The following is a 22,576-nucleotide window of genomic DNA, read 5'->3' as shown; positions in this document are numbered from 1 at the left end:
CAGCTGAGCTGCCACCCAGCTCCACTGTACCTGGGCTGCTGCAGGCTTCCCGCTTATAAGGGTCTGCTTTGGAGCATGACCAGGACATGTAGAAAATGTGGTTAAGCAGTCCAAAGCCCAGTTCATGCCCAAACCTGATTAGGATCTATGTCTTCTTCCTTCCTTGAGAGGTTTAGATGGAGCCTGGTGCACTCCTGCAACAGCTACCTGATCAACATTAATATACAAGAGAAATAACAGGGTCTTTTCTTGGATTTTTAGGGAGAGGATTTTGTGCAGGGAGGCTTTTTGTTAATCTCATTCTTAGGCACCTGGTTTCCCTACGCGTTGTGTGGTCACTCGAGTCAGGGTTGTGGACCAGGCTTGGAGGACCAAACACCACAAGGTAAATAACGTTAATACCACCACTATGGCAATTAAGTCCTCTTTAGACTCCAGACCTCAGCATTTTCCTCCACAACAAACCTATGAGGGATCAGCAGGCTCTCAAGTTGTGGGGGTGGGAGTGTCTCACCAGGCTCCTTTTACAGATTGTTTGCTCCTTTTACAGTCCAGAGAATCATGGATCTTAAGTCACTTCATCATACGTGTCTCATTCAAATCATTATAATGAAATCATCAGGTTAAATCACGCATTACAAAGTGCTTTTCCTTAATCATCAGTTTATCCAAAGGGCTGACAAGTGAGCTATTGCACTGGATAATCCAATGCCCATTTTCCCCTCAAGGATTAGGATTTATTTACTTGTAACTGACAAGCATCTACTATCTCATTTTAATGGTATTTGTGCAAATGAAAATTTAAAGTCTTCCCCATTTTATGGTAAACTCCTACAAAAATATCTTCTTAAATTTTCAGATAAATACAGCTGTATAACTGTATAGCTAGCTTTAAAAAATCTCAGTTCAGTGATCTGAAATATATTGGAATACAACACATTATTTGTGGTGTAAGTGCTTTACAGTAAAATATTACTCACTTAACTCTATCAGGGGGTCAGTGACCGAAAGTGGAACTATAATTGTAGTCTAACTACTGAGATTCATTTTTCCAAACAAAAATGAGCTTGAATTTCTTCCCAATGCTCAATACTTCTTAAAGGGCAAATACATAATTAGAATTAAATTGCAATTTTAATTTAGTTTTGTGAACACCGTACTCGCGGTTCTAAAAGAGACCCATGTGGAGCTTTTAAAAGATGCTTGCAGAATCCTGTAGCTCTTGATTGCTGAAAGCATCTCTAAATACTAAATCAATACACACATATGTATGACCTTTCAAAGAGCAGTTTGTATGTCATTCTCAGTAGCCCCATGAAAACATTGGAGATAAAATGTCAACAGTGGGATCTTTTTTTCACATATCCCCTGATCAAAAGTTATGCTTGCTACACAGCGCTGTGAATATGGTGACCTGAGCCACACAGGCATAGCCGCACCAACATATTATAACACTAATTAAAAGTAACAATTTATTTAATTATTATTTTATTGCCTAAATCACATCATTGTGTGACTATTTATAAGTAGAGTTGAAAAATTAGCTGGAGAGGTTATCTCACAAAGCAAGATCATGACTACCAACATATTTAGGACAAGAGGAAACAGCCTTAAGTTTTGCCAAGGGAGGTTTAAGTTGGACATTAGGAAAAACTTTTTCACTGAAAGGGTTGTCAAGCATTGGAACAAGCTGCCCCGGGGAGTGGTGGACTCATCATCCCTGGAGGTATTTAAAAGGCAGGTAGATGAAGTGTTTAGGGACATGGTTTAGTGGTGGGATGGCAGTGTTAGGTTAACGGTTGGACTTGAGGATCTTAAAGGTCTCTTCCAACCTAAACTATTGTATGATTCTATGGTTCTATATAGCCCAAAATACAGAGAGCATGGCCTTTGATAGAAAGGAAACATTTGAAGCCAAATTATTTCTAATACTATAATTCCTTCATATATAATGAAAAAAAAATAAGAAAAACTCTTGCACAAAAATTAATGATTGATGTCTAATCAGTGTACACTAGCCTACAGCTATGCAACTGCATCTGATCTACTCATGAGAGCACTGCAGTGCCAAAACAAAGCTTTGGAGCAGGTGGCCACCCAAGCTCTGCCTTCTCCCATCCCTTGCCGACATGCGGTATGAATGCAAGAAACTCTCTATCAGCATGGGATCTGCTGCCTTGGGGACTGGTTGTGAGTGGGGCCTTTCTCCCAGATATATGGAAGATAGGGGAAGGAAGAGGCATCTGTTTGCTGATGTTTTGGCATTAGATTTTGAGACTCTTTTGTTCCTGAATCATGCAGGACCCTGAACCAAATTTTGTCTCATTTTGCCTGATTCTGTACAATGACTTCAAACCATTTGTACCTGTTCTTCTCTGGCAATGAACTGTGAGCCACCGCAGCCATTTTTGTCATAATTCTGCATTTGATTGTAATCATACTTCTTAATTTGACAAGTACCTAAACATCTACAGTCTATTCACTTGTCCTGTGCCTATAATCAATAATTCATTCTCTGAATAAGTCCATAAAAATGGCAAGGAAGATGAACATTTTCTTTCTCTCTCAGTTTAAAATAAAATCCATATTAGTTTCATCAACTGGCAATTATTAATGTACCTTACTTAACCAAGAATTGATCTGATTCTGACAAGTTCTTAATGTCTTTAAATTGTGGTAAATAATTGCTATCCATATTCAGCAGTTTAGTATACCAACATAAGCTGATCTTATTTTAATGGAAGACATAGCTGTAAAACCTTGCAGAATATTGGGTAAAAGCCTTCAATTGCTGACAGACATTTCTTTTGCTTTAATGCTTGTGCTGGACCAGGTGTACAGGCAGCTATGGCAATAAATGGAGGCTAAACAAAGCTTGGGGCTCAAAACTCAGAAGCAAAATCAAGCTGCAGATTCTTAGGTTGAGACTCAGATGTAATATATATATGAAACATGTATCATCCCTATTTCTATTTTTATTTCCTAATAATCTGAAAAAAATGTTATATAAATGCCTACCTTTTAGAAGTCCTCATGGGTTTGGCATACCTATTAATAATTTAAGAGTTTGAAAGGATAGCCTGTCAGTGACATTAGCTTGTCATAAAATTGGTGCATTTTATCTTATGGATATGGCTATGTTACATATACCTTGTACACACAGTATAACTTCTGTGGTAGATTTTTAGCTCAGTTGTTTAGGCTTCTTTGTTTAGTGTTTTCCCTCTGTAAAAGCTTGTGAAGTAAAGGGGAAAATACTGGTAATAACTACAGACTGAGGGACTGTAGGTAGGATAGGTCTTACCTGAAATGTAAAACAACTGTGGAATAACTTAAGGAATATGGTTTGTTTGGGAAATGTAGTCAGCTTAAAGATCTCATGGCTTTTAATTTCATTATTCTCTTCCATTTTTGGCTGATGTACGGCTCCATTTGGCTGCCCAGTGATAGACTTCTGAGTAAAGGATACTGAGCCTAAGTATTTCAGATTAAGTATGAACTACTTGTACAGTAGCTGATTGAGGGTTCCTAAATCAAATTGGGGTTCCTATATCAAATGTAACCTTGCCTACCAGTCTGTCCCAAGCCTTATTCAAAGGCACTTGTCCCTATCGGTTAGAAGAAAGGTCTGTCATTCATTGCTCGACATGCCAGCAATCAGACTTATTGTAAAAGAGCTGAGCTCGTAGGTATAAGATGAAAAACTTCGGAATAAGGAAACTAGAACTTGCTACTGTTTTCTGTTTGTATGGATGGCATTAAGCTGCCAAGACCTCAGGGAAATAACTATGGTAAAAAAAAAAAAATAAAAATCCTGTTTCAGATTTACAGACTACAGGTAGAGAAGTGCTGCATGGATTTAGTAATTTGTTTAAAATGGCACTGCAAGCATGAGTTTCAGCCATCCTGCTGGAGTAAATTGTACTAAAGTGGGCTACAAGTGTTGTTTAGGCCCCAGACATAAGCTTCTTCCCAGTAGGACAGCTTACACAAGCCTGCTAGAAAAATGCTTGTATTCAACAACAAATCTAAATTCACGTTGAGTAGTAAACCTTGGTATAGTATGAAATGACGAACAAACAGTCACTTGCAAAGCACATATTGTAGAAATATCCCATAAAGATAGAGGAGCTCACATTAATCATGTGAGCTAGGACAATGGGTGACCTTTTCTAATAAGAAATGAAGCATCTAACGCAGGCATTAAATTTCGCAGCAGCCCTATTTACTGTATGTCTGTGGCATTCATCATCACACGATGTAAATGTCCTCAGACTGTCAATGTTTGCCAATCATCCTTCACGGAGAGGAAAATTGGTCTGCAGCTTTTAGAGCACCACTCCCCAAATTCTGGCAACACCAAGGCCATCATAGCTCCTTTTCAGCCTTAAAATGAACAGAGAGCAGCTGTTGAGCAAGCAAGGTTAACAAACCTTGGCAAAACATTAGGGCTAATTCGTTTTTAGTGCTTTTCAAAGCACAGAAGTTGAAAATGACTGTCTGACATGGGCCCACCACTTTTGCAGGAGTCAAATCTACAAAGACATCGGTAAGATATCTAGGCTTTGGCTTTCAATAAAAATTCTTGTGCTTGCAGATCTAATTCATGAAGGATTTTTAATAAACAGAGGCTGATATGTACTCAGATGTAGTCACTGCTTTAAGCTTTGCAGTTTAGTTTCAAACTCCGGACAGAGATGATAATTAGAAATGTTGTTGAATGTAATTCGGTGGCCAGGGAATGCGTTCTCTTGTAGGGCTTGTGAACTCTCACTGTCACTTTGAAAACTTGGATGTCTACTACTCCTTCAAGACCTTGTTTCACTGGCACTCTATTAGGATTTTCTGCTTTTGAAATTAGCCTCAGGCCTTCTCAGCTTCACAGAAAAATTGTGTTTAAACAGCAACTAGACTTCTGCAGATCAGGCAGGGGCCTTTAAACCATCCATGGGTTTTCTTGTTTCCTTTTTTCCTTATTGATCTGCCCAGTTTTTAACCAATAGCCCCTGCATTGACTAAGAAGCCATCACTTTGACACCAGTGCCCTCCACAGCCCCAGCTGTGTCTTGTTTCACATTTTTCACATCGGCACCAAGTAGCTGGTGGCAGGCCAGGTTTTGCAACATGAGGCTTCACTGAGTGCCAGAGAAGTTTCATGCTGGTTTAGGCACAGAGAGAGAGAGTCCTTTGCCACTGATAGATGCTCTGCTTACGGCTCTCAGCAGGTGAGCCCTTGGTGCTATTACAGTTTTAGCTTATGTGGCATTTGATGTGGCAGATTTGTCCAAGAGATTTGGGAGAGTGGGGAGATCTCATCCCTTTCAAAATGTTTTCTTCCATTTCTCACTGAGAAGTCTGAGGCTGTGTATTAGGGACTTCCTCTAACACCCTCTCCCCCCCTCAACAGCTCTCACCTGGAAAACTTCTGTTAAATGCCACGTTTCTTCATTTTGGTGAGCATATATGTAATACTGTGTCACAGAAGGTAACATCCGTTTATAGTGTCTTAAATGTCAAACATGAATGATTCTCTAATTCAGTGAAAAATGGGATTTGAGATGAAAAGGACCTGGTTCAAGGCAAAGAAATGAGTGTTGTATGTTCTTAAAAATGGGGACACCACTTTCATGTGAGGAAAAAGCTGCATGCATAGTCTCATAGGTGGATTGCTGTCATCCCTTGATTAGGTTATAGCATTGGATTCAGTCTCAGGTTTTCCTCTATTCTTGGGTGCTTCTCATAGCCACTGAAAGGAATGACTGTGGATAGCAAAGAAACCCAGCTTTGGAGGGGAACCAAGTCTCTGTAATCCAAGTTTTGGTTTTCTGTGATATGGATTATTGCAATCCTTTCTCCTTGCATATACCAAAATAACCTCTGTGAAAGCTTAGCTGGTCTATGATGCAGCTGCACATCTTCCAAACCAGACAGCTAAGAGAGCTGTCAGTCCAGTTGTCCTTTGCTTTTCTTGGCACATATATGAAGTTCCTTCTTGGACTGAAAGTGGTTTTCTTCAGTTTTAAATGCTTGAACAGAATAGGTCCTGGTTATGCCAGTGTCCACCTGTTTGCCTGTGGATCATGGTGTCAGTGACCAGCAAACTGGATTCACTGATTTTCAGTGTCTGTGGACAAAGCTGAGTTTGTCTTTAAAGACTAAAGTTGACCCTGTGAACACCACAAGCAAGATGTAACATCCATCTCTACGTCAGCCTCTCTATCAGATTGCCAACATGTATGCCAGTGGCTTTAAATTAAAATCTCCACCTATTTAACACTATGTAAGGTAGTACAAAATAATGAGAGGAGTTCAATGAGCTTGCATGTTTTGGGCAACAGTGGACAGTTTGTGAGTTATGCATAGTGCTTGAGCAACTTGCATGCAGCCTGTGTCTTGTCCTGTGGCAAGCAATAAGCTGTTTTGGTCCAGGAGCTGCTGGAAAATCCAGACCTCCAGTTATGAAGGAAGTGAGCCAGTAGTGACTACCAGGTCACCTGCATCGTCCCAGCCCTCCCCATCTTGGAAGGGCACTGCAGGACCGCAGGCAGCCAGCACAATTTTCTTGCTTGGGAACTATTGCTGGTGCTTCCCCACCCTACTGGTCCACAAGTGCTTGTGCCTTAAGAGAGACTGCAGGGAGATGGCAAGAACCCTGTCATCCCACTGCATGTCTATAAAGCCAGAGTCCTCTGTCTGGAGAACCCTGAGAGATTGACAGATGCTTTCCGTCAACACCACCTTTAATAGCATTTCCAACAGTGGCAATAACAATTAATTGAAATGAATGTGTGCAAATACTGACTGCAGTCTGCAAAATTTACAATTAATTGGCTGAAATGTTTGCTTTTGGCCAAATCTGAAGACTTGGATGCAGACATCTTTTTTTTTTTTTTTTTTTTCATTAGAGTGTGCTTACATTTTCCTCTGTGGTTCAGAAATCCTGACTGAACATCCTCTGTTACAACTCCCCATGGGCAGGGATTTCACAGAGGAAAATACAGCATGTGATCATTGGTGTAGTTCCAGTAAGAAGTTGGTTGCGTAAAGGGAAGCAGCTAGCTGACTCTAGCTATGAAGCTTCATTGCAAGACTTCTGAATAAAAGTGTTTGAGTTCTGTATGACCTTTTTTACACCAAAATCTGACTTGCTGGCAGATCATGCATCATAAGCACTTTTTGTTAAGAGGTGGGAAAATATTTTCCAGCCAGTTAACGTTTTCCAGACCTCTGCTGCTTTGGGTGAAGAGTGACAAATAACACTGCACATCAAAAAAACTATTTTCATTTCAGTCCTGGTTCTTTCTGGCTTTTCCCTCTCTCTTTTTGCCCAAATTAAAAAAAACAAAACAAAACAAAACAAAACCCAACCAACAAGCACTACCCCAAACACAAGAGAGTGGAGGAAGAAAGGCTATCAGACAAAGACTTTATAAGGAGCGAGTTGCAGAGGCAGGCTATAGCAGTGGCAAAGAAAATATCATTCCTTATGAAGGATTCAGTCATTGTATCCGTGCACTCCTCACCATATAAGCCACAGTCTCCACCTGTCCTCGAGCATTAATGAGTGCTGTAAAGTCGTCAGAAGCTCAGACTTTGAACCACACACAGAAAGCAAGTCCTATATCCATATGCAGGACCTGTCAGTGCCATTTTTCACTATGAACAAGAATGTTTTCAGTTTCTAGCTGATTAGTTCATACTATTCCTATGCACAGAATTTTCTTATTTTGTAAGAAAATAGTGGGAATTCTCCACATAATGATGTTTTGTTGTGCACCCTTCTAGTCCATCCAGAAGGCACCTTTCCTTTAAATACCATTCTGCAGTGTTGTTCTTCAGATCTTTATGCAAGGAAATACTGAATTTGGAAACACAGTGTTTAAAGTAAGATTTTATAGGAGAAAAACTTCTTTGTTTTGTTCCTTTTGTTTTGTTTTAAATGCATATTTTAAAGGTGTTCGTTCAGCACGATTTCTTTTTAGCACTTGGAGGAGCTAACCTTAGCCATCAGTTTCATTGTAAAAAGACCATTTTTCTTCTGACAAGCTTGTGAGCATCCTAACCTATAATTCACCCAAATTTGTGAGGCATTAATTCTCTCTGGCAGCTCAATCCATTAAAGACAGTAAAGAATTTGGATCAATTAATACATTCTTTTGACAGACGCAGTAATGAAATTGCTATTTCCATTCTATTTGCCCTTTGACATACGAGCCCAGATCAATCCCAAGCTGTTACGAGGGACCGTTTTTATGTCTGCTATCCAGCAGTGACAAGCTATTCTCTGTGCATTCTTGAATTATGTCCCTGGGAGTATTTATAAAATATATATCACAGTAGCATATTAATATTTCCAGAATTGTTCCTTATTTCTATTTGCAAAAATTTACCATTCCCTTGGATGTGAAAATGGTACCAGCCTCAAGGCAGGGAGTGGTGCAATGTAGAACTGTCTTTCCACTCTTAGTGGCAATCAGAGGTCTCCTCTGTAGTCCCTGGGTACAGGGACTGCTTAATCATGCTTGAGTAACCCAGGTGTTCCCCCAATACCCAGGTACCCATCAACTGAGTTTCTTAGAATGGAGAGAGGGCTCCAGCAGGCAGGATGTAAAACCACTTGGCATTGAAGCTGGCCTGCTGGACCTCCCTGGCCTCCCTCTCTGTTCCTCTGTTTTCATAGGCAACAGTCATAGTTAGATCCAACAGCAGGACAGATCAGCAGCAGCACTCCTATTAAACACATTTTTTACATTTAAGCGACACGCAAGAACATTTTTAGTGCTGCATTTTTACCTCTTTCATAATCTCTTATCTCCCTAGGTTTTGTGGAGCTGAATTAAAATGGCCTTTAAACTCAAGTCATAGGGGACCAGAGGTGCTGTAGACCTTGCTAATGATTTATAAACATGTACAGTTGGCTTTGCTGAGATACACAGCATGTTTATTTGTGATTCTCTCCTTCCCAAATCCCCTGAACTTCTGCACCTCATATGCTAGAATTTGATTTTAGAGGAGTGCAGGGTTTTTTTCTGCTATATTGTTTTATTATAGATATAAAATATCAAATACCTTGTTTTGTCTTGGATTTTTGTCAAGTCCAATGAAAGTGTAAGGCTAAATGAGGTGTTGAGAAGGAGAAAGCATTCAAGTGAATACATATTCTTTTCAACTGATGTCATTGCCAGCAACTTCGGAGTTCCTCAATTTTCTTTTAATTTAAGCAGTTACCCAGATCCGTTCATCCTGGTATTGACGTGATGACACACTGTCTCTGTAGGAACAGCCATCATGGCAACTGAATGTGTGATAGCTTTTTAACTTCTACAGTTACACTGGTAGACACTCTAAAAGGGAAATTATCACAGAGAAGTTATTTGTGGTCTACCTCAAAGCTAGATGTTAGTGGCTTAAAGCAGGAAAAGGTAAATGTGCTGGTAATGGGTACATGTGTGGATGACACAATGCAGGGAGGCACAGGCATAAGCTGCACTGGGTGGGGGGACCAGAATCATATGCACAAAAGCAGAAGACCTTGAGAACTAAAGTAAGAGAAATGAGATCATAGAGAACAGTAAGGAATGCACCACTAATTGTTGCAACATCTACACTCAAAGTCTTATCAGGTAGAGATGGCAGATCAGGATCTGCTGTAGTGAGATAAGGTTGTGAAGAAAAGGTGCATAAAATGTATGCATTGGGCACATTATTTCTAGCAGAGAGAATACAAAACAAGATGCTGTTGTGCAAGACACTGGCACTGTTCATCAGAAAAGCTGTACGCAGTAGTGGTTTCCTACATGAAGTGTGAACACTGGAACACATTCAGAGAAGAGCTACCAGCATGATCTAAGGTCTAGATGGTATTTTACAAGATCCTGTTTTGCAAGAGGACCTTGTCAGATACAGACAAGGCTGAGAAGGGATATCACTACTCATGCACCACAGAAGTAAATTCTGAGAAGAAAGAAAAGTTATGTAAGCTAGCAAAGAGTTTTGGTGCAGTTTCCCAGACATAGAATTCAGACCACAAATTAGACTCAACTGGCTTCTGGTAAGAGAAATATGGTCTGGTATGATCTTCCATTAGAAATAGGTATTTTTTAAAAAAAAACCTGTTCTGGAAATAGCTTTTACTAACTTTAAGAAAAGCATATGATGACATTTTCTGTGACAGCAGAGTATTGGACCTAATAGAATGCACTCATAGAAGTGTGTTTGTAGAAGTTCCTTACACTTAGATATGTTATTTTGATTCTTGAATACAACCAGTTGTACCCATTTACATCTGCATTCACACTAAGAGTGAAGTGTAATCATACTTGAAATTAAGGTACAGATGTTTTAAGCACAGCAATCACTATTTTGCAGAGCTAACTCTCAGGTTTTGTTACAGATTGTTTAAAGATTTGCTTTCAGCAGCAGAAGTCTCCCAGTCCTTTCCCTTTTCTGAGAGCAGATAATATTTACTACACAGAGCAGGTGAAAAAAACCCACATACATGTGTACACACACTCTATACTTGCTTTTAGACTTCAGGCCCATTCAGACTTTTATTGTAAGTATGTGTGATTCATTCTACACGGAAACCCAGTGAGTTATAAATGTTGAAGTGAAATCAAAATAAACTTCTAAAATTCTTATTTATTCTTCCTGTTTTGTATTTTTCTCAAAGCATAACTGAAATGACATTCTGAACAAGAGTACATAATGCTGCTCTTTGCCTATTGAAAAGACATTCCTCATGTTTTGTACATTGGCTCTGGAAGTCTAATACCTGATGCATTTTTCTCATTTCATTATGGGGATGTACATTACAAAATGGTTTTAGCTTCATCTTCAGAATAATTCTATTCAGAAACAGCATTAACGAACTGTCTACCGTCTTTATCACTCATCGTTAATCCTTTTCCCACTCAGTTCTCAACCTGCCTGGCATTTGAGTATCATAGACATACTGCTTGCATAACTTCATGTATATTGTGTGCTTCACATAACAGGATGCTTACACGTTTCTCCTGAAAGAGCATTTTAATAGATTACAGAAAGTCTTTCAAAGCTACTGGAGTTCTGACAGCATCTTCTAATGAATCAAAGGGCCCTGTCTCACTGTCTACTGGACTTTTGGACACATCTGCATTTTTACATTTTACACTCAGCAGAGACAGCAGTATTTGTCAGCAAGAAATCCCAAATATGCCCTGGATTTAGACATGGGCCCAGTAAAGATGGATTCAAGAGACAGCAGAAGAAATCTGTGTGTTTTTTGTGTGTTTGTTAACTTGCTGCTTGACTGCAGTTCAATGCATGGATTTCAACTGGGAGTGAAAATTTAAAATATCTCGGTCGTATTTGTCCTGAAAATGCCATTTCCTTTCCTTTAATGCTTCTTTATTTAGTACCAGTGTAAACCTTGTAACAAGAGTCTTTCTACAGGTGCAAACGTATCTCTGGAATGGAATTAAGTGTGGAAATAATCTTTGGTATCTATGGATGAATGTAGTGCAAATATGACTTATAGTCTGTGTGTACATTCGGAAAACTGTTTTACTTGGCTATCAAGAAACACTGTGAGTATCTCTTAGGAGGCTGTGTGATGGACATAAATGGAAAAATGAGTTTTCTAACACTGGGCCTTAAAACCCTCAGCTTGTATCTAAGATGAGCGACGCAGAAGATGAGCTATAGTTTTGACTTTGGGTTTTTGTTGTACACCGCTGTCTGAAGACAAAGCACTGTCATCTTTCTCACTGAACACTGACATACCATGTGGACAAGCCTTGCCCTACTGCACCCACAGTGGTTTTGTAAGCTGAGGAAAACTGCAGAAAACACTGGAGGGACTGTTTAGCAAAAGCAAGGGAACGGATAACAAAGATGGGATCTTGAGAATGAATTTGACCTGGGATGGGCTTGAATTCTGGGTTGTAGGAGAAAGGAGATAAAGTAAGGGAAAAAAACCTGAGTAGAAATTAGCTTCTGAAGAAGCAGGCACTTCTGCTGCAGCATCAGGGTAGCAGCCTGGCCCTGGTGGGACCCAGCACCGAGCTCTCACCCGGCTTTGAAATGAATAAACCGATTGACCAGGCTGGTCTGATAGTTTTATGAAGCGTGTGGTGGCCTCTACTGGTGAATCAAAATGTTACATGGACATTTGCGCCTTATCAGAATTCTTAAAAACTCTGGATACTCACAAGGTAAAGTTTAGAAATGTTTAATATTCACAGCCAGGCAGTTTGGGGTCCTGTCATGGTTGCTGTTTCTCCTGTAATGCAGATATGGTGGGCTATTATGTTATGCCTTTTAGTCCAAGGGGGTTTCTCTCCTCAACTTGATATGGGGTTTGCATGTATCTGTCCAAATAGATACATTCTCTCCTTTTCGGCAGTACACCGAAGGATCCAATTATTGCTGATCACATCTGACATGCCCATGCTTAGCACAGAATGCCATGCTTTGTCGTCCTGCATTTTTATGTCTTTTGGTGGATCACAATGATAATGCAGAAAAAACTGATCTCAGATTGTTTCCTGAATCATTCTTTTATTGCAAAGGCTTTGTGTCTTGCTAGTATGAATTCATTTTGTACTTCTTACCTGTGTATCCCTTGTAAGATCATTTGATATTCAGGTAGTTCTTACATGGTCTATCATAATTTATTATCAATGAAGCGATAGTTCATGGGTATTTAAGAGGAGGTTACTGCTTGTGCTCAAACTCTGCTAACACTTTATTTGCTCCTTCATTGCTAATTAATTTGCAATATCTTCACAGAGATCTACTGTAATGCAATAGAAGTTCAGTCATAACATTTGAATTAAATAATGGGAGCTTAAATAAGCTGTTGATTTTTCCTTCTCTGATAGGGCTAACTTGCCATGAAGTAGTAGATTTGCATTTTATTTTAGAAGAGCAAAGGCTTCTATGGAAACAGTATAACTGAAGGGCTTGTGAAATGAATAAAGGCTGGGACATGAGACAGGGAAACAGAATTGGAGCTTGTTACCTCCAGGATCTACCCCTGAGAACTGGTAAAGGAGTTTTCTAAGAGATTTCCTCAGTCTTTCAAGTGCTCAGGTTTCAGAGTTCACACTGTTAGCACTAGTCACTGGGACCTCAGGAAAGACACAGAGGTCTGGGTCTCAGTTTCCTCCTATGCAAAACAAAAGATGGAACTGATAATAAATATTTCTTTGTAAAACATTTTGATATTTATGAACAGCATGCCACATAGCAGTTTATTCTGACATGAAAATTGACCCATATTCTACCATCTACATTTACACTTAAAAATGTCTTTTCTTACCATTCTTTGCATATAAACCTGTCTCTGTGACCTCAGTGCTTTCACTTTCTATCATGCATATGTTTACTCCCTTGCCTGCATGCTGTATTCATGTTGTTTTGAAGCTCCCTTCTTTATAGAAATGCTAGAGCCTCAATTCAAACGTTAACTTTTCAGAGTTGTAGGAGGAAGGGAGAGCATAAAGGAAGATGTGACTTGCTTGTCACTGAAAGCTCAATAGGAACATTGAGCCTCAGCCACTTCTTCATGGGAGCCTCAGTATATGGGAGCTCTGATTAACCAGTCACAGGCATTAATGGGCTTGGCGTCAGGGTTGGCTGCCATAGGAGATGAAGAAGGGAGAAAGGTCACCTTCCTTCTCAAGCAGTGTTGAAACTCTCCTTTCTGTTGGGCTAGTAGGACACATAGGGGAGCTCTTGCATAACCTGGGGTCTTCTGTGGCATCCATATCCAGATGCTGATTAGAGAGCACTCTGGTGACCCCAATACTAGCTTTACAAAGTATCTGTGACATTTCTTTGTCGGTATCTCTTTTCATATGGCTTCTCCCTTGCTTTGCCCCATCATACATAATACTGCCTTAGGAAATCAGGCTTCATATTAGACCTGCTGTGAGAAGGGGGTTGGAGTAAATGAGTCCAGGTGTCTGTCTAGCATAAGCCATTCTGTGATTCTATGTTTCAAGGAGATGATGATTTGAATCATTAGTCAACAGCTTAAACAAGACCAAATTCATTTATTGTGATCTCCAGCCATTTCAGAGGCTGCCACGCCGTCAGTTCCTTGCTCAGTACCTCCAGGTGGCTTGTGTATTGTATTCTCACATCACTGTCCTCTCTGCAACATCATGGTACCAGCAAGAGGACTCCCATCAGGGCAAGTTATCCTTCTCCTCTCCTAACAGGGGAAGGGTGGGCACGCTTATGTAAGCTTTCGTAAGTAAGTATCTTCCTTGAGTACTTTCTTAGCTGGCAAGGTCAAAACAACTCCTGAAAAATTAAACACACTCCTTGCTGTGAGGGCTGATAATCACCTCCAATCACACTAGCATCAGTGAAGGTGTTCCCATTTCTTTGGTGTGGGTGTCAATCTCTGCTCAGATGCCAGAGGTAAATGTCAGTTTGTATTGACAGCATACTTCATGGTAACTTTCGTCCCAGAAAGAAAGCCCTGTTGGTGTTTAATAAAGACATCTTTGGGCAGTCTCGAAAATTCTAGCTAACAATTAATACATCTGTAACCAAAGCACTGGTAGTGAGGAGTCGCATGACTGGAGTACTGCAGCAGGGGTACTTGCCCCTGCCTTTGATCCTCCCACTGCCCTTGCTTGCTTTCTGCCCGTTGCAAGGCTCATCTAGCCCTTCTGTGACCTAGTGCATCTTGCTAAAGGTAACACAGTAAAGCAATGCATGGCTTTTTGCCATCCTAGTGAACTCAGTTGATTCACCAAAGGATGGACCAGTCACTGGGGTCAGTGCAAGGGAAGCAGACCCATCAACTCTTGTGGAAGAGCTGGAAGGCAACAGTTTGGTTTAGCCAGCTGGGGAAATCTTGCCGAAGCTGTCTCTCCTGTTTTGGCTGTGGTTCTGTCAAATTTGATGGCAGACCTGGGAGAGTCCATGAACTGGAGGTATCTTATGCAGTCTACTAGTTCTTTAATCTTTTCTTTCACAATCTACAGCCTGTGCCATTCCTAAGGATGATGGAGGTCTCTGTTGCAACCTACCCCATGTTCTAGCAATCAAACAGCTCTATTATTTCATGGAATAAAAAGCTGGTAAGCCCTACAGAGCTGAATTTCTCCCTATTTTTGCATTCCTACATTGCCCCTTCTCAAGAGGATGTGATAGAAAATAATGTTTAGCTCGATTTCCTCTGAACAAAATGAAACCAAACCTGTCACAGAAGAATAACTCAGTGCAAAACTGATAATGAGGATGGTCTGATGAGCAGAAGTCTCTCAATCACAACATGCTCCCCACAGGACAGCATTTTAATAGATACTGCATTGTGAATTGTCTTGAGAAAAGGCTTCTGGCCAAAACATTGACATTCACAAGCAGCTGCTGCACTCAGAGAATGTAGGTTTTAATTATCTTGGGTAAAACAATCAATTTGGAGTGCAAGGCAAGTTAGGCTCCTGAATATTACTGATCACCTGGAAAATCACGATGAATGTATGCTTTTCTTCTCAATCTACCTTTCAACCTGCAGCTCATTCCCTGGGCTGTAACAAATGCGTTAGGTTTTGCTTAGCAAAGCAGCTCCGCTGAAGAAAATCCATGAAATGAAACTTGAAAGAGAATTGATTACCCAAATGAAAAAAGGTACGCTATTGTTAGTTACTTGTTCCTCGTTCATTTCATGGGGATTTAATATACCTGCCTGTGATTCCCAATTAAATAAAATAGTCTATGTACCAATACCTTCTCATTGACAACAACTGAACAACCACAGTTATTTCCTGTTGTTTCCTGCGATTTTTTAAGACCATCACAACACGATGCCTTAGCCAGAATCACACACACTAACACTAAATATGTACATACATTATTTTTTCCTCTATTCTCTCCTGCTTGAAGCTGTAAACACCTATCTTGAAACTCCTGGTGTTGCCTGCAAAGTCCAGTGCTTGCTCCTGGTAAATGCAGGCCAATGCTGGCACAGGAACACCGGGTGGCAGCAGTGGGTTTTCAGCCAGCAAGTTCAGCCCTAGTGAGGCTGTTGTCAGAAGTAATGAAGACATAGAAATTAATTTTGTTTTGATTTCTGAGTACTTGGCAAGTTACCCAACTCCTAATTTCTTCAGTTTGTCATTTTTTCATGCCTCACCGTCCTAGATTTCTTCTTTTAACTTAACCTAACATTGTAATTGCTTTAAGAATGACAGATTCGTTGGGGTTTAGGATACAGGAGGACGTGTCGCATATTTATCATCTGCTGAGAATTTGGGATTGTTGCCAGTGCTTTGTAGCTGGAGGAAAATTGGACAGAGATTTGTCTTTAGGGTTTATGTCATGTTTCTCCTGCTCTTTGTCCCTACTTAACATGTCAGAGTTGTGACAGGCGTAATAGAAGAAACCCTTTCAGAAACATATTTTGCAATTACTGGAAACTTTGCTGGGCAGATGACAGATCTGGGGAGCAAGCTCCCTGCTAACTGTTGTCTTCTGACAGGGCATTTTCTTCACTTGACAGGTCCCATCTGAGTGGGCATCACCTGGTACTTGGGAGCAGACCCCCAGGCAAAGACAATTTGTTGTGCTGTTTTCTTCCTTCTGGGTGAGATTAGGGCGAGGTCAGGCTCCAAAGCCAACATCCTTTTACTTTGTCTGGCATACATGTTGCCTGTTGCTCTGATAATTCCCAGGTGCAGTTGCTTTTTAGCAATATAGAGACTGAAATCTACTTGCAGGGATACAGGTGGGGGATGTAGAGTTTTGAGAGCCCACACCTCCATATACATCTTGCCATCGGCCTTAGCCATTAGTGACATGCCCTCACCACAAACCTGAGGCACAAACAGGACTAACATTTTTTCCTAACATCAGTGGTGCAGTAGCATGACTCAAGATACTATTTTCGTTTCTTTTCTCCCCAGGAGTAGGTAAAGGTTTTCCAAATGTCTCACACTTCTCTAGTTGCTCAGTCTTCACTAACTCAGTGATTTAGCTGAGCTGGCTCAAGGAGTAGCACATGACGTCTTGCTTGCTTTCACTGCTGATTAATGCCCAAAACCCACCGGTCCCAGCTGAAAGCAATTACAGCAAAGACCTCTGCAAAACCAAAATGTTTTCATTGTAGCAGACTCCTGTTCATGCTGCAAATTCCTCTTTCAAATTCAGGGCCTTTAGTGTGGTCAGACCATAGTTCCAAACCCACTTAAGGCTTTTTTACAAAGGTTGCTAATGTCTGTCTGCTGTGAAAACCTAGTTGTTCAACAGCTAGTGTCTTGAAAGTCATCCACTGCCTTCCAAACATTCTTTCCTCTTCTTTTTTCTTTTCTCCCAAAAGTCACTGGAACAGAATCTGGGGCAGTTCAGTTCATGGCTGGGCTGATAATCCTAAATCCTAACTGCCTTGAAGCTACACATAATTAGGTGCATTGTGCATAAGGATACCATTGGCAAACTTAATGATTTGGCTACTCATACAGGACCAGTGGTCAGAAGTACAAACACCTATTTCCTGCATCATCTCTTGGGTCTTAATGAATAAAAAGATGAACTCTGCTGTTTGGTTTGTTGAATAGTGAGAAGTGAGTATGTTTGGAAGATGTTGTGGTTTAACCTGGCAGCCAGCTAAACACCACACAGGCATTTGCTCAGTCCCTTCCCCAATGGGATGGGGGAGAGAATTGGAGAAAAAAAAAGTTAAATTCATGGATTGAGATAAAGACAGTTTAATAGGACATAATAGGAAGGGAAAAACCCAACAACAATAATAATAAAAGAATATACAAAACAAGTGATGCACAATGCAATTGCTCACCACTTGCTGACCTGTGACCAGCCAGTTCCTGAGCAGTGGTTGTGTCCGTCCCCCCCCCGACCAACTCACCCCAGCTTATGTGCTGAGCATGACGTCATATGGTATGGCACTGCCCTTTGGCAAGTTGGGGTCAGCTGTCCTGGCTGCGCCCCCTCCCAGCTTCTTGTGCACCTGGCAGAGCGAAGCTGACTGAAAAGTCATTGACTGGTGTAAGCCCTGCTTAGCAACAACTAAACCATCAGTGTGTTACCAACATTATTCTCATACTAAATGCAAAACACAGTGCTATGCCAGCTACTAGGAAGAAAATTAAGTCTACCCCCACCAAAATCAGGACAGAAGACCAAACTGGACATGAATAAATTTAATTTACTTATGTTCTAGCATCCGCTACACCACAAATACATGTACTGTGAAGGTGGATGCAGCCCTGCATGAGAAAAGCAATCCTGCATACCATGCCAAAACAAGATCTGAGGATGGGTTTCTATTTATAAAAGAGCAGGATTTTGTATGTAAGGTATAATATAATAGGATATATGACATATATATATATAAAATACATGTTAGCTATATAGCTGACAAGAAATGAGAGACTTCCCTAGAAACAACTGCAAACCTTGCAAAACATAGGTTGGACTGTGCTAAAATGGGGCAGAAGAAGCTCAGAAATGTCCCCTCTTTTCCACAGTGCTTTCTGCCCCATTTGCCACCCTTAATAGCAGGTGAATGCTGTTCCTCTGTGCCACCTCCATCCCACCAACATGCCTCCTGTTTCAAGTATCACATAAATCATCCCTTTTGAGTATCCCAGGAGGTCCCCAGAAGCATCCTCCACTGCTCCAGAATGGTACCTGACCTATTTTGCTCTTCCAAGCCATCTCTTCTAAAATCTTCTTTCTTCTTAAGATTTCTCTGGATTTTCTGACTTGGGTTTTGCCCTACTCTACCTTGCCCTTACTGTTCTTCCCTGCCCATCCCTACACATGGTGATGTCTCTTCTGTGGTGCAAGTTACTCTAAGGCTGCAGGTCCATGCACCACTGGTGCCAGGGTCAGCAATGCCATGAGAGGCAGGAGAGGGGTCAGAGCCTCACTGGTGGCTGAAAGGAGGAGGAGGTGTAAAAGGACAGCTGGAGGGATGGGGAGAGCGGGTCTGTAGCAAGCCAAACTTAAATCAATATAAACAGCTGCAGAATCCACTCTAAATCTCTGTCTTCTCACAACACCCTCAAGCACCTCGTGCAGTCAAAACTGCTGACTGTTTTCAGCACTGGGGAAGCCACATTGATCATCCGTAATGCATGTTTACATGAAAGTTATTTACACAGATGCAAAATGCAGCAGCTCATTAAATAATTTTTCATCACATGTCACTTACGGAGCAGAAGAAAATTTGGCTGCTACATAGCAGTTTCTACTGAAGTGGCTAGGACATAATACATTGACATTCAGCTGAAGCAATCAGCTTGAGAAATTTTGTATTGAATGTATTCTGAAGAGTAATTAAGCTTCCTACAGTAAGCAATGCTTGTTAAATTGGGTGTTACTACTCGTTACTTAAAGCAGATAATGCTACATTGTTTTAAACAGCCTGTCTTATCTTCCCTAAAGAATGAGATTATCTCCTCTGTCTTGTTCTTCCCAGTCTCTCATGAAATATACTTGTGTGTGTGTGTCCTTCAATCTGTTTTTCACGTGGCCTCCCATAGTAATGCTCAGATTTGTAGCTGTCAGAGCAGCAGCAAGCCCATAAGCGGTAATTATATTCTTCCATTTCTCAGGGCCCACTCTGCCACTTTTGTTCACACAGAATAATTTCTCTTGTTATTGGAAATTATGGGACTGCTCACCTGCCAGGCTCTACTCAAAGGAGTAAGAGCAACAGAGGCACCGATACAAGGGTAAGGTATCACTGCCGCTATAGAAGTGAGAGGACAGAGTCATAGAACGATAGAATCATAGAATTGTTTAGGTTGGAAAAGACATTGAAGATCCTCAAGTCCAACCGTTAACCTAACCCTGCCATCCCACAACTAAACCATCTCTCTAAGCACCTCGTCTACCCATCTTTTAAATACCTCCAGGGATGGAGACTTGACCATTTCCCTGGGCAGCCTGTTCCAATGCTTGACAACCCTTTTGGTGAAAAAATTTTTCCTAATGTCCATTCTAAACCTTCCCTGGAACAACTTGAGGTCATTTACCCTCATCCTATCACCCGTTACCTGGAAGAACAGATCAGCAGCCACCTGGCTACAGCCTCCTGTCAGACAGTTGTAGAGGGCACTAAGGTCTCCCCCCGCCTAAACAACCCCAGTTCCCTCAGATGCTCCTCATAAGAATTGTGCTCCAGACCCCTCACCAGCTTTGTTGGTCTCCTCTGGACAGGTTCTAGCAACGCAACGTCTTTCCTGTAGTGAGGGGCCCAAAACTGACACAGTATTCGAGGTGTAGCCTCACCAGTGCACCAGTCCTGCATAGTTTATGTGACTAATGTTAGTCAGGTCAGAGAGAATAAAAACGTAAGTCCCTTGACGAGCAGGGTTTTGTCATAACCTCCGAACCTCATGATGTGTTTATCTCACTGCAATGCCCAGGACTTATTCTTATGGTCCAGGACCAGAGTGTGTATAAACACCAAACAAAATGAAGTTCACTGCTTCACCTGTAAAACAGTTACTGCTTTAGTATAATGCTATGTTCATTTGGTAAGAATTTTATCCATAATTAGAGTTTACATTATGGAACATCTCAGAGCATAAATGACACTGTTCTTGATACCATGCAAATATGTATCACTTAAACATGCATTATTTGCAAGTCCCGAAGGAGCAATTGAGTCAAGTAAGCTAATTCTTCTGAGCAGGATTAGTATATCCCATGAGAAGCCATGTCACATTACAACTGATCTCTTATTTTTTTCTATCAATGCAGTGTGGTTTCTAGGTACCATATATGATCCATTTTCTTACATTTCAGCTCTGGGATAGCAGTCACTAGGGAGGATTTTTAATCTCATGACTTTTATTAAAACACAAGAGCAGAAGCATAAACCGCATTATTGCTGAAGGAAGTTGGTCTGAGAAGCTGTATTCCCACATGCATGAGTAAGTGAATTACAAGTTAATCTATGTGCAAAAGAGTTTTAGTGATCTCTGTCTGCCTTCTGTGATTTCAGCTCTCCCTGGAAAAATGAACCAAACAACGCTACAAACACGTATTTTTCCACTGTCAAATATTTCTCATTTTGAGACATAGTCCCTTGGCACCTCAGTAACTTCTTTTTCATTCTTCAAGTGGATTAGCGGTCACTTAGGCAACAGGCACAATTTCCAGTGAGCGAGCAGACTTGCCATGAAAACCTGCCAGCTAGTCAGTGAACAAGTGACATCTCCATGACTGGTAGAAGAAATCTCCACATGATCTCCTTTATTTACAGCTTGACAGAAGCTGCCAAACTAGGGAAGATCTGAAAAGTAATCCAAGATTATCAACAGATTAAGGCAGGCACTGTGTGCAGCAGTTCTTGGATTGAGTGTTCATCATCACACTAAGCTTTTCTGAAGCATAAAAGTGTCTGGAGGACCTGTTTGCTGATGCTTTTAGGAGAAAGCATTTGATAACACAGTGGTGTTGGGTTTGCAAGGATCACAATATTGCTTGCACTTGTCTTTCCTTCTGTCAACAAATAAGGTATGAGTGACTGTTCAGGATTATCTACAGCCTTGCTTCTTTTTTGCAACCTTTATGGCCTTTAAAGGTTCCTTGGACAGGGTGTCAACGCTGTGACTGCAAATGTCTTCAGTCTGAAAACAGAACTGTTCACGAAGAATGCATAGCCACTGGTGTTTTTTTAAAAACTGTGTAACTATAGCCAAACTTTTGCATTGTTTTTGTTTGGTTTTTTTCCTATCCTTTACTGTGAAGGCAGTGAATAAGTTTTTCATTTCTCTTCAGAGGCAATGTGATTCATAGCCAGTTGGTTTCCAGCCCTTGTAAGGCTCACACTTGTGCCAACTGGATGAAATCCGAGTCAAAATGTTCAGAGGGAGGAGGATGGTCTCCAGCCATTTCCAAAGAGGAGCCTGAGACACTGGGTGAAACCTAAAGTAAAGACCATGGTCTTGACTGCTTGTGTTGCTTATTAAGCAAATCACTTATCTCTACATCTAACATCAGTGACTTCATTTAGGTGTATTGAAATATGTACTATTTGAATACATGGAACCCAGTAGGAGTTCTGAGCACATAGGAAAGATTACATTAAATGAGAGGTGATCGAGAAATATCAAAAAGCTGGAGACAGCTTCTGAAGCTCAAGGCCATCTCAGCTCATGAGGTTCTGAAACTATGAATGTGGAGAGCTAAACACCAAGGAAAAAAAGGTCCGTTCAGAAATTCCCATAGTTTATGGCCTCTTGGGAATTCTCTGAGTTGTGTTTTGTCTTTGGAATTGCCCTTCAAACTGAAATATGCTTCTTCATAGCCTTCACTAGAAGCCATCATGCAGCGAACACCTCTGAAAGAACCAAGATTTGGCCCAAGATTCTAAAAAATATCTAAATTCCTAACTTGTCCTTAATTCTTTGGGACAGAGATTCCCAAATAACTTTAAAAACCTAATCCTTATACTGTCACATTTTTGAGAAGGCTAGAGGAGTCCTGTAGAGGACTACTCCATGCAGATGAAAACCTTTTGTATTTTTGCAGGAGTCAGGAAAAAAATACAGGGAATCCTTGAAGAGTATTGGGCAGGAGTTCTGAAAATGTGAAGCGCAAT

This window comes from Egretta garzetta, unplaced genomic scaffold (assembly GCF_000687185.1).
Source record: "Egretta garzetta isolate BGI_Z169 unplaced genomic scaffold, ASM68718v1 scaffold229, whole genome shotgun sequence".
NCBI lineage: Eukaryota > Metazoa > Chordata > Aves > Pelecaniformes > Ardeidae > Egretta > Egretta garzetta.
Note: the sequence above shows the minus strand (reverse complement) of the source record.